We start from the raw sequence: 12666 nt of genomic DNA, 5'->3' as shown, positions 1-12666 counted from the left end.
AAACACCACATCGGGCTTACGCAATTCGATTATAAATGTGCTACCCTCCTTCAAGCTGGGAGAGAGTACAGGTGAGTTTAAGGGCACAGCAAAGACACTTCAGCTCAATGCTTTCTGCCTATTTTCCATCACACAATTGCAGGGCTCGCAGCGATTTAACTGATCCGTCAAGCTTCAAATCTTAACTGCAGTTTGTGGGATATTTTATATAGAAGAAAATATTACGTTTGAAAAAACAGTAACTTCCACCTGCGTTCTACTTCTTTGTCCAACGAATATGCTTTACACACATCTGCAGTTCAGCCATCTTTATTGCAGTTACTCCAACCAATCCTCTAGGGGGAGCACAGTTAAACCAGAACGTTCTATTGCTTCATAACACAAGTCGTTTTCACTCACGGCCACAACACCCCCCCACTGCCCTTCCCGACCACACTGAAAAAAACAAACAAGTATGGCCTCAACTACTCATGTCCTGATATCTACCCATCTATTTCAAAACTAATTTTACCAGAATGAGTCAGAAGTAGGCTCACGGTAAAGCTGGAATGCAGTTTTTCTCTCTCGCCAGTCAATGAATGGCAGGAAATATTTAAACATGAGTTGTATTCAACATACAGCTTTGTAATTAATGACGTTATTGTTTTAATACCTTTTTGGGAGCAAGTATTCACATTGACCACCAGGGGCAGTGTGGGGCCTTGGCTTGAAGTTGAGGGCACTGCCCTACAAGATCCTGAGGATATTGTGTGGCTTCTACTTTGTTTTTATCAGTTAAGGAATAATCAATTGTTCATTGATGGACTGAAGGAATAAGAAACCCTGATATGAAAATTGTAAAAACTGTTTAGGTTTATGTTATATGGGAGTTGAGGTATTAAAAATGTGTGGACATTTTGTTGTGTGTCTCACTTCAGTGCTTCTGGATTTCATTCTGGGTCTTGATACTGAAATGGTTGGTCACATGTCATGTTGTGGCTCCTAATTTATTTTAGAATGGTCTGGCAATAAACAATAAAAATGTATTCAAATAAAAATAAAAATGTATTTCATTGTTGCCGTGTGCAGACTTAATGCCTCTGTAATATGTTGAACCCTTTCTAAAAAAAACCCTAAAAAAAACTTTGGGGGAAATGCATTCCTTCATAATTTCTATCACATGGTGAATATTAACTTTTTTGACTTTATTATCCATAAAAATGCACTAATAAGGATCAGATGCTAAAGAAACCAAATGCATGCATGTGCCATTTGGTGATTTTTAGCATAACTATTTTCCTATTTCACAATCATTTTGTTTCACATGAGAACATAAAGTAACGGTTAGAATTCCAATTTTCAATCCGTCCTCAAATCTATCTGCTGTGGAGCTTTGAGGAAAACAAATTGTCTGAGTCTAAAGGACCAGGTCATGTTTTAGTTGCATTTAGGCTCTTTACTTGTCACCTTCCTTCTAATACTTAGTATCCTCAGTCTCAGTGGTGTCCCAAGCTCTTCACCTTACTCCCCCTGCCTTGCAAACCAATTTTGATCTCTGGTTAAAAAAAAAAAAAGTGGGGGGAGGCCATTTACTCTAATCACAGGGATCTAGAAAGAGCGCCTCGAAGCCCTTGGGGACTGATCGGCAATCAGAGAGATGAAGGCTACAAGAGGGAGAGAGAGAAACAAACCTGAGCTCAACTTCAGAACTGCAGGCCTCTATCTCAAATCTGAAGCTGTTCTGTCACCAGACTGTCTTGCTGGTAGGTGGGCATGTTAAGGGTTATTTGGGGAAATGGATTTTAGGTCTTGGTGTAAATGTGGAAAATCTAGCTTAATTGCTTAAGGTAAGGTGAGAAAGGATGCTACAACGTGTAAGGCGTAGGTTTTCAGCAGCAGATAAAAGGAGCAACACTGGACAAAAATGCCGTCTGTTGTAAGAAGTAAAATCTAATATCTTTAAATTCCTGCAGGAGCATTTCCAAACATGTTTTTGAATAGTTTTGTCATCCTATTTCCCATCAAGGATTTGGAATATCACAGCCAACAGTATCTATTTAGGTCCCAACTCAGTCTATGGTGAAACCAAGGTAAGACAAATTTAGTGTTTTAATATGAACAAAGCAAAAAACAATTCCATTAATTTTAGTCATTTACAACATCTCAAGCTGAAGTTGTTCCTATCCATGGCGTATACCAGTACTGCAGTGGATCTTAAGCAGTTTTATTTTTGTGAGAGACCACCAAGTGTGTTGCTGCTTTCCCATATGTATAATATCTATGTTACAATAATACACAGTTGTGTTGGTTGTGGAATCCTGTTTTTTTTTTTTAAATTAGGTGCTGTTCCTTTCAAAATAAAATTCATTTGGAAAGCAGTTGGCGGTACAAGCGATGACTCTAGATTTCCAGCATGACTGTCAAGTGTCTGACTCTATTGGCAAATCCTTCTAAATTATAACTGCTAACTTTTGCTGACCTTTGAAGGTCAATTAGCCAGTCGAGCTGTTTCTTTAGGGCCATATCCTGCTATGTGTGCACAATGTCAAAAATGAAGAACCTAACCGTAACCCACCACCTTGTGGTGCACCACAGATAACCAAAAAAAAAAAAACTGTACGTTGAAAATCAGATTTTAGATTTCCTACTTAAAACTAATTCAAAACACATGCACTTCATATTCTCTTTTAAAAGCTCCAACAACCTTTCTAACATATTTAAAGGTCATCATGTTGATACCTTTGCCAACCTGTGAAAGATCGCTTTTCCCCTTTCACTTTGAAATCTCATTCAGATCTTGTTTGAACAAAGGGACTACTCATGTTATATTTCAACCAAATATAGCTCTCAGGTAAACACTTTTACTAATTGCAATTGTTTATTTGTGCTGTCAGTTATTAATTGATATATTCTCCATGATTTAAACAAAAAATATACAATTCCTTAAATTCTTTTGGTATCTTCTTGTACAATAGTTACTATAGAAAACATTAACAGAGGAATGTTAACCACCACTACGGTCGCAGCCAAACTGGGACAGAATGATCAAGAACAACATTTAACAGCAGATAAATCAGCCTCTTTCTTATTAAAAGTGTGTGGGTACAACAAAACAGGTATTAAAAACCTCGGCTCTGAGGTTGGGAAAACAACTTGAGCTCGTGATCAGCAGTAATAAGGCTCACTATAACGCCACAGACTAAAAAGCAAAAGACAAAGAGGGAGATAAGCAGGAGGTGGGGGCTGGATCAAGTGAAGCATTTGAGGAGCAAAAGAAAAAGACGATTTGAGAAAAACTGAAATTGGCCGGGATCAATTAGGTTTCTTTGACTACAGAAGTGGGAGTTCGTCTCATATGACTAAGGAGAGGCATTAAAGAAAGGAGTGTGTCATCGAGGGAATTCTCTCGCATCAGAGCGCTCTCTTTTCAAATTCAACGCAAGCGCTAACGTGAATAAATAATAGATAAATTCTATTAGCTTCCCACCTGGAACAAGACTTTTTAAAGTAGTTCATGAAAGACCAGCGACTCCTGGAAAGCGAAGCCGGAGCCACACGCTGTCACACACACAAATGTAACGTGTGTTTTTGCCTGATGAAATAAAACACCGGGAGGCATCAACTTCACAAGCCGAGGAGCGTTTTCACCCCGCTAATGCGCGGCTTTAACACGAGTCCTCTTTCTAAGGGGGTGGTGTTCCAAAAGGTGGACACAAATACTCCTTCCTGCCGCTATTTTGGAGCTCAATGGAACCTGATGGGAATCTTCTTATACAGATTTATTGTTCCACGAGCAGTCGCATAAATAATATGTAAAACAATACCCGCTCATACGTAAGACATTTCAATGTGCTCAATTTTAAAATGAAATCTTTATATTTGCTTTTTTTTCCCCATAAATGGCCAAAATAACTAATTTGGTTTCGTCTTCCTTTGAGCTCTGCTCTGGGGTAAATGAGCGTTGTGCTCTGTTTGGGACAGGTCTCAGTAACAGGAGTATTTTTCTGCTCAAGCTTTAGTCAACAGTCATGAGGGCTTGTTTGTACATTCCAGGGCTGGAGCAGGTCCAACTTCACCATTTTGTTTTGCTGTTATGCATAAATGTGTTGTAGGGAGATTTTTCAGGAGGACAGATGTGTTGATAAAAGCCAAGGACTGAACTCTCCCTGATCTTTTCCGAAATTCAGAGGAGGTCCCACGTTCTCTCACAGCAAGAGGTGATGCTCCATAAAAATTCAAACCCTGAAAGAAGGCTTGTTTTTGAATGTGCTGTCCTAAAATAGATGCAAAGCTAAACAAGAAGACATGTATTTACCTTTTTCTATGTAAAAAAAAACGGCACAGTAGCAGTCCTTGGTCTCAAAGCAGCTTTGCCTCGGAGATGTGGTCGAGGCTGTGCCAGTCATTTATAGAAGGCTGTGTGTTTAATGCCTGGAATGCTCATTTGCCTTTTGGGTTTACTTATTTACTTTTGCATAAATGGGAAACAGTAATGTGGTATTAAAGGGCTTCTCAGGGGGAAAGCCGTGTTTTTAAATGCAGCCTTTTTAAAAAATGCTCCCTTGGTTTGCTATATTAAGGCAGGCTTGATGATTAATGCGGCACAGATCTAATTTTTCTTGATTAATATTAATAATAATAATAAATTACAAAAAATAATGCCAGACATGAAATGAACAACACTGCTCCCCTACACGCAGACACACACACACACACACACACAGAGAGACACACACACCCCTCCTTTGCTCAAAGTCATAATATACAGAATGAGCTGCCGGGCTAAAACGAGGGGCAAATAATCCCAAATTTCCCAACAGAAAAATAGAAAATGTGAAATGACTGCCTTGATCAAGTGGAGCTGAGGAATCCTTCACACCAGCCACAGCTGCACCACCGCCACTGTCACTTGGAATAAAAACGTAAACCTTTCACAGCTTTCGATTGAGTCTTTAATTCAGCCCGATGTGACATTAAAACCCTTTCGCTTGACTTCCAGTGGTTGTGACAAATGTACCGGCGCTTAATGGAGGTGCGCAGACAGGCCGGCATTTCAGTGACTTTTATCAAAGTGAATTTATCAATTCAGGCTCGCAGGATCTGTGGCAGCCGCTTGTTGAGAGGGAAGCCTGCAGAATCTGTTAGGTAAATCATCTCTCCTTTTCTGCCTCTCTGCTGCTCTCCTTCTGCTCGTCGTGTTCCTCGCTGAGCGCCGTTTCCCCCTCTGCCTCCCCATCTTCCATTCAGCGTCATATTATTTTTCCCTAACAGCAAGATTCCTTGCCAGATAGGTGACTTTTAGAGTTTTTTTTTTTTTTAAATCGTAAAAATAACAAAAGAAACAGGCATCCCGTAGTACGCGTTTTAGTAGCTTCGCACACAAATCCCAATTTAACACGTTTACTTCAGCCCAAACTGCTTCTTTCTTTCTTTTTTAATTCAAGATGTTTTTTTTCAAATGATTATTTGTAATTTTTTTTTGTTTATTCAGAATCTGAACCAAAGCGGCACATTTGGATCGGGAACGAAAAGAGGAGAAGACAGAAGAACCAAAGGCAGGTAGGAAAAACGAGGCTTACGGTTGGGGAAGATGGTGGGGAGTTGACAGGCGGCATCGGAGAGGCAAAAAAAAAAAAAAAAAGAGAGAGTGAAACAGCGCAAGGGGAAGTGCGATAAGAAGGCTTTTGAAGGGTCCTCTCAGGCGCTGCGATTGCTCGCGATCAAAGTGTCTGAGGTACTTGAACCTTGCCCACCTTTCCACTACCTCGCTAAGGAGATCCTGCCCCGCAAACCACCTATAAACCACTCGGACACATGATCCACTCACACAGATGTGGAGTGGAAACACACAAAAAAGGCAGAGAGAAAAATCCTTGCTCTTAGACACACCATCATTTACCATTAGTCCTCGATTAACAATTGTCTGTTCCACTTTGGAGTAAAAGGGTACTTATCGCCGAAAGAGAGCTTACCTAACAGTCTCTCTCACATCGTGCCGATTAAAATGTGTACTTTTTTAATCTATGACTGTAACGTTTAAGCAACAAATCCTTTGGCTAAACACAGGTGAGGCTATTACAGGATAGAGACAGGACGCAAAAAAACATGGACGTCCTGCTGTGACCACCAGCAAGAGAAAAAAAAAAAGTTTCAGCAGAGACAAATGCATTTTCTCTAAATACATATATTTCTTGTAATTGCGTGGAAATGAAACAAAATAGAACGGCAGCATTAATTCATCTTTTCGGGAAATATTGGGAGAAGAGGAAGGCAGGGAGGCAGACAGGCACGGAATCGGCTCTCCGACAAAAGAGCCATCTTCCCCGAGTAACAAGTTGGTGCAATGAGTGTCGACAGAAGAGGAGCTGAAATCCCCCCCTGGGCTACAGAATATCCCGCTATTGTAGTCTTAACCCGCGAGACCTGGCTGGGAATGTACAGCTTTCACAGTCACTTCTCATCCTATTTGTAGCACTGCCGTTGATGTGCGAGCGCCTGTGCCACAGCAGGTCACTCTTTTTTTTTTTTTTCTTCCTCTCTTTGCACCGCTCCATCTCCCTCTCCTGCCTCCAGTCCACACCACCTCTCCCTTCACACACCTCACAAGACTTTTAGAAAAGAAGTGGGCAGATTATTCTAGGGAACGTTTTTTTTTTTTTGGTGACGCCCCGATCACAACTGGCCCCCGCCGTTATCAGCGTTTGTTTCGTCATTTTTTTCCTTTTTCTTTTTTTGTTTATATTTATTTTATAATTTATTCATTTTCTAATTCATTCCGCCGGGGAAGTTTCATTAAAGATCCAATTATGCAAATGAGGTGCTGGAGAAGCAGCTGAACGTGCACTACAATGGTGTACAGTAATCGTTAGGCTCGCCGTACGGCAGATCCGGGGCCAGATTTATGAGCGCTACCGAACGGGAAACGCCTCCATCCTTTGGTGAGAACCTCTTGATCATAATTAAAGGTGCGCGTGTTCTCCCCAGCGCTCCCAAACCTTCCTCTGAACACCCCCTCTTTTTTTTTTTTTTTTTTTTTGGGCCCCCCCTCCTTGGATCTTTTGACGGGCTCATTAGCAGAGGTCTGCAAGTTTACGGAGGTCGCATCCAAAAAAATAAAAAAAACGTAACGCAGCTAAAGAGCAGACATGACATGAGGCAGTCAGTGATGGTGGGCGAAAGGGGGTGATAGACAGGGCCTGCTTAACACACACACACACACACACACACACACACACACACACGCTTCCATCTCATGAAGGCTGGAGGTATTTACCACTGTCTTTGCAGGGCGCAGCTGAATGCTAAGCAGCAACAATTCTCTGCTTCAGGACCTCTGATTGATGTGTGCTTGCCGGTTTGTGTTAAGCTGTTGTCTGTGGAAATGACACGGCTGAAAACACAGCGATCCTCGGCGCACCAAGGGGGAAAAAAAAACAGCTCTGCCAGCCACATCGCGTCGCACCATCATAAATCCACAAGCCGAAACAAACTTTTTAGGAATTAAAAAAAATAATAATAAAAACAGAGAACGCAAGCAGGACACAAACCAACGGCCAAACAACAACGCGTAAACGTTACGGGGGGTTTCATCGGGGATGTTGGGGCAAAGAGGCAGAATAGCACAGTGTGTGAGGGGAGAGGGTACGGACTGGGAACTTAGGTACATGTACACGCTGAGAGACAGATTATCTGAGACTCCTCTGATAAGCAGAAATCACCTCCTCCATACTCAGACCTACGCCATCCAGACTTCGCCATTGCCCCCTCTCCCCCCCCCCCAACCCCCCAACCCCACTTCCTTTCTGCCCAGACAAGCAGACGCTCCTTGTGATGGCACCCTGGCATGAGAGGATGAGTCGAGCCTATCTGTCAACGCCTCATCTGCCCCACACTCTTTATTCTTAGATCAAGCTGACGTCCATGATTAGCCTCCGCTCCTCCATCTCAGCCCACCCGACCCCACCTCTCCGCCAGGTCCCAACTACTGGATCTTTTTTCTTCTTTTTTTTCTCGTGTTTGCAGCTTAACGTTAACTATACAGGTCTTAAGATGTAAATGCTCTGAATCGCTTATCGTAACTGCATTTAACCGAATGAAAGCCTAAAAGCAGCTGAAGCAGGAGTAAAGGTCAGAGGCACCTTTTGTCTGGGATCGCCACAGCAGACACTGATCATGACAACCTGTTGGCCCGGAGGGCGCGGAGGTTAAACACTTTAACCAACAGGAAGAACCTCATTTTTGTGAGATTTATCGGGATGTTAGTCGAAGGAAACTCACATGCGCTCTTGTCATCATTACACGCACAAGGCAACTGCGTGTTGAGCCTGACACCCTGCTCCCCCCTTTCCTGGCTTAAACTCTGGAGATCAAGGTCAAGGAGTTACAAGCTCACCCCTAGCCTGGTGCGCGTGTGTTACAGTCAGCGCAGAACACACCCACACAGAGCGCCTTTGCTCTGCCGACACAGTGAGGGAGACAGGCTGATCAGAAACCAGAGTGGAAACCAAGGGTGGAAAGGGGGGAAAAAAGAAATCCAGCCGGTACCCATCCAGCGCGCTCGAACAGTAGGTAACCAAAAAAAAAAAAGGAGGAGGGCGAGGCAGGAGGGCTGCTGCTTTCACAATGACTGCACATATCAATTAATGGCTGGCTGATGAGCAGAGCTGGCCTGATCCGGCCTGCCCACCATTGCCCTGATCCCAGCGGATGGGAAAACCTGGCCCTGCAGCCTGTGCAGCTGGAGCCCTCTCCCCATAATTACATGAGAATGAGGGGGTGGTGGGGGGGGGGGGGGGGATCAGGAACCACAGTGAGGCTGCAGATCTGACAGGGAACTATTGCACATGCATGAATCCCAATCATGGGGCACCATCGTGCACGCACGTCGGCTTTCTTACACTTTCCTATGTATTTTCCTTTCTTTTTTTTTATTTTATCTGATTGTATAACACGTCAACATGCAAATAATTGACCGCGTGTCAGACTGACAACACATCTGCTTCAGTGAAGTGGGCCTCCTGACTGACTGACAGCTCGCTGAAAGGAGAACTGATTTGATGCCATCCTCGGCATGCCATCCCTTCTCTACGTCTCTCTCTCTCCCTTGTTTGCAGCTGAAAGATGTGTATGAGCGCAGTCAGTCATGGTCCGTGCCCCCCCCCCCCCCCCCCCCCACCCCCCCACCCCATCCATAGCAGCGCCGTTACGGAGCACAGGTGGTAAAGCGGCTGACGCTGGATCGTCGACAGGGCGACTCCCAGGAGCAGATTTCGAGCTCCGTCAGTCAGAAAGTTGCAGCATGAGAATGTGTCAAATTCCTCGTGCTGCTGTGTGTGAGTTATTTCGCTCGTCAAATCTCTTTCAAAAACGTTCGTTTCTACGTCGCATTTTTAACAGATCGAGGCAATTTTCTCCATTTAAAAGCTTGCTTTTGCTGACATTTAGAGCCGTCTGATCAGGGTGCGGTGATGAAAATGAGACTTATGCGAAGGCTGAGATTTCGAGGAGAGACTGACAAATCGAAACAAAAACTGAGCACCACCAGCATCTGAGGACACCTTAGCTGCATGACAGAATTCCCTCCAAAAGGCCAGTGTGGAAAAGCAAAGCGAGGCCTTATTCCAGACCAGTCTTCTCAACTATTTCACCCAAAAGCGACTGACAGCATCTCCGCTTGTAGCAGAGCGGAGAGGTCCAGGCAAAGGGCAAACAGGTCCGTGAAGCAGCTCTGCACCGTCATCCATTTCATATTTCTCCTGTGATAAAGGAGTAAAAGGAACTGACAAAAGGGGTTTACGCCCAGACACTATTTCAGACACAATATCCGCCCAGTGCATACCATTACACAATGACAGCATCCAAGCCCGTACAGTCCATCTATTTATTCCATTTTCCCTGCACAATGAATCCAAGGAGGAAGCAACTTTTCTGGGGGTGGGGGGGGTGAGGACAGAGGGGACCCGGGATAACTTGGGGAAAGGTTAGGGAAACAATGTGACAGAGTGTGTGGAGATATTTAACGTGTCCCGGTAAAGCTGGTAGCTGCTTGGGGGTAAGCGGGGGTCAAATCATTCAGGGGTCACTTTTACTTCCACGAAAGAAAAAAAAAAAAAAAGGAAAGGAAGCAGCTCCCCACCCAAGACGCACGGTATGACATGGGCTTTAAATGGGATTAGAGAGCTCAAACATCCCCGGTGCCATGCATAATTGAATTTATTTATTTATTTATTTTATTCGGAACTGCCTGTTTATGTTTAAATATATAAAATTATTTTAAATATATAGTTTTTTTTGTTTGTTTTTTCCTTTCTTTATTAATTGTTGATGCAAAACGTTTTAAAGATTTGAGGTTTTTTTTTTTTTTTTTTCCTGAAACCAGGAACATGACACAAATCTGATCTGTTCACTCCACTGGTATGCCATGGCCTCATGAACTGTCCTTTTCTATTTTACACACAGACCTTTTCAGAACAGCCCCGACAAAGTGTTATCAAAACAGAAATAAAATGGGTCAGTTTCAGCACTTCATCCATTAGAACATGACGCTTTGACGGATTAGAGGTCGGTCTCGGTGCACAAAATGGCAGGTCTCACCGGTTCTTCTTCCATCTCACAAGTTTAGTTGTTTTTTAATTTTTTTTTTTTTTTTTTTTCTGTTTTTGGACACGTGGTGCCAGAGCTTAACTTCTTTACACCGTTGCCTTTAAATCCCAGCTGCAGGTTAGGGGGAAAATAAAGTTTTCCAAGCAGCCGGGAACACGGCCACATACTTCTGTAAAAGTCCCACGCTGTGCCACAGATCCCTAATGCGCCAACGTCGCAAAGCCGTGAGCAGCGAGCGGCTTTTACGCACAGGCTTTGTGGGAAAACACGAGCAAAACAAATGAAAAGCCGTAACGGACATTTAGCGTCGTATTTCTTTTCTGCTCCAAATGAAACTAGTTCAGCACGCAGAGACTTGCAAGGTGTCGCTTCCGAGCAGCTCCATCTCTCTCGGTCCCAGCTGCTGTTTTACGACCCCTCGCTCCGGATAATTGCACCCTTATTTTCTAATCATGATTCGGGGAGACATCAGGGGACCCCCGCTGCGACACACACACAGAAACAAGCCCGAGTAAGCCCCCCGATAAGATAAGACCCCTTTTGCTTTGAGCTCCACACTTCTTACCTTTTTTTTTTCTTATTTATTTATTTGTTTTAATTTGCCGACTCCGGTGCGTAAAACGATGCGTCGAGACAAGCAGTGCTCAGTGAACAGCGAGGCATGTCCGTTTGAGCTGACGGGATCATGTTGCTGCTGCGCGGACGTGGAGTGTTGGAAAAGTGCGTCTCAGGACGCGTTACGGACCGTCCACTCCACGCTCCTCCGCGTATTCCGACTTGGACATAAAAAAGACGGACAAACAAGGCTTTATCGGGACCTATCCTTCGCGCGCTGTCCGGTTCCGATCGGCGGGCATCAGCAGCGTGTCCCCTCCATCTCTTAGCTCAGACTCCCCCTGTCTGGTGGCTGCAAGAGGCGCTCTGCTGTAGAGAGCAGAGCCGGCTGCTCCTGCGGTATCCGCCGTCAGAGCAGCTGATGAACCCAGCGGTGAGCGGAGCAACGAATCCCCCCCTTTCTCCCGGTCCTCACATTAGACGGAAATAAAACGCTCATCAGACAGCTCCCAGTCCCTGACCTTAAACTGCGCCGAAAGATTCTTGTTTTATTAAAAAATGATAATAGTCAAAGAAAGCAGCGTGCCCTCTGCTCTGAGCCGTGCAGGCGCAGCCAGCGGAGGCTCGGGGCGATGAGAATCGGCTGGCACAACCTAAACATCCCTCCCCGCAAACACACCAAATAACTCCAAAAAGTGACATTCCTTACCTTTCAGGACAGTTGTTTTAGATCCCCTTCCTCCTCGTCTCCTCCTGGCCTTTAGAAACTCCTGGATAAATGAGCGTTTCCTCCTCTGCGTCCCGAGCGTCAGTCACCGCTAAAGAGAAGTAATGAGTGATAAAAATGACGCTCATCTATCTGCACTGTAACCTTGTGGCGTATTTAATGTAAATAAGCCTCATTGGGCTGCGGGTCCCCGCGCATACAGACGCAGGACCGCTCCCAGGGGAGCCTCCTTTACCTTCTCTGTTTTTTTTTTCTCCTCTCTTTTTCTTTCACCGATTTAAAGGATTTATGCCTGCTGCGCTAAAATGAAATTATTAAGAGAATAAAGATGCGAGCGCGCTTAAAGCGTGAAGAAATGTCTGCGCAGGTGCTCAAAGCTTTTAAAAACTGCTCCTTCAGTCTGAGTCAAACACTAATACTAACAGGAACTTGGAAGTTGGCTCAACTTTTTTTTCTCCCTTTTTTTTTATGAAGCTGTGAATAAAAGCACATGACAGAAAGACAGAGAGACGTCCCGCAGAAGCCGGAGTGTTTCCTGCAACTAAAAGCTGCCTTTGCACCGTGTTTTTGATATATTATGCTTCCATATAGGGGGGTGGGGGGGCTGGAAGAGGCTGAATAATGCAATTATAGATTCAGTGTCCCAGCGTTGACAAAAGACAGGGCTTCAATAGAGGCTTTGTTGGGGGATTATATAATGATTATGGGGTAATTATGGGAACGGTTTGGTAATAATAATAAAAGGGGAAAAAGTATATCAAGTGCTCTCCTGAACGGACAGCTTGTTTTCTGTAATGTTAAGT

At 44.1% G+C, this 12666-nt stretch overlaps 1 protein-coding gene across 5 annotated transcripts in view; it reads right to left on the bottom strand.

Moving 5' to 3' along the window:
* Positions 1-12412, bottom strand: part of znf536 (zinc finger protein 536) — a 229810-nt gene extending 217398 nt beyond the window's left edge. For 2 of the 5 annotated variants that reach the window (XM_036136299.1, XM_021315959.2), the window contains exon 1: positions 11846-12410. The gene's annotated coding sequence lies outside the window, so the exon portion shown is untranslated. Of the gene's footprint in view, positions 1-11845 lie in introns of all 5 variants that reach the window. The other 3 variants (XM_021315958.2, XM_036136301.1, XM_021315961.2) reach the window with 3 other exon arrangements.
* Between the last annotated feature and the right edge of the window lie 254 nt (positions 12413-12666).

This window comes from Fundulus heteroclitus, chromosome 4 (assembly GCF_011125445.2).
Source record: "Fundulus heteroclitus isolate FHET01 chromosome 4, MU-UCD_Fhet_4.1, whole genome shotgun sequence".
Taxonomy (NCBI): Eukaryota; Metazoa; Chordata; class Actinopteri; order Cyprinodontiformes; family Fundulidae; genus Fundulus; species Fundulus heteroclitus.
The sequence above is the reverse complement of the archived record's forward strand: the minus strand, read 5'-3'. Positions and strand labels throughout refer to the sequence as shown.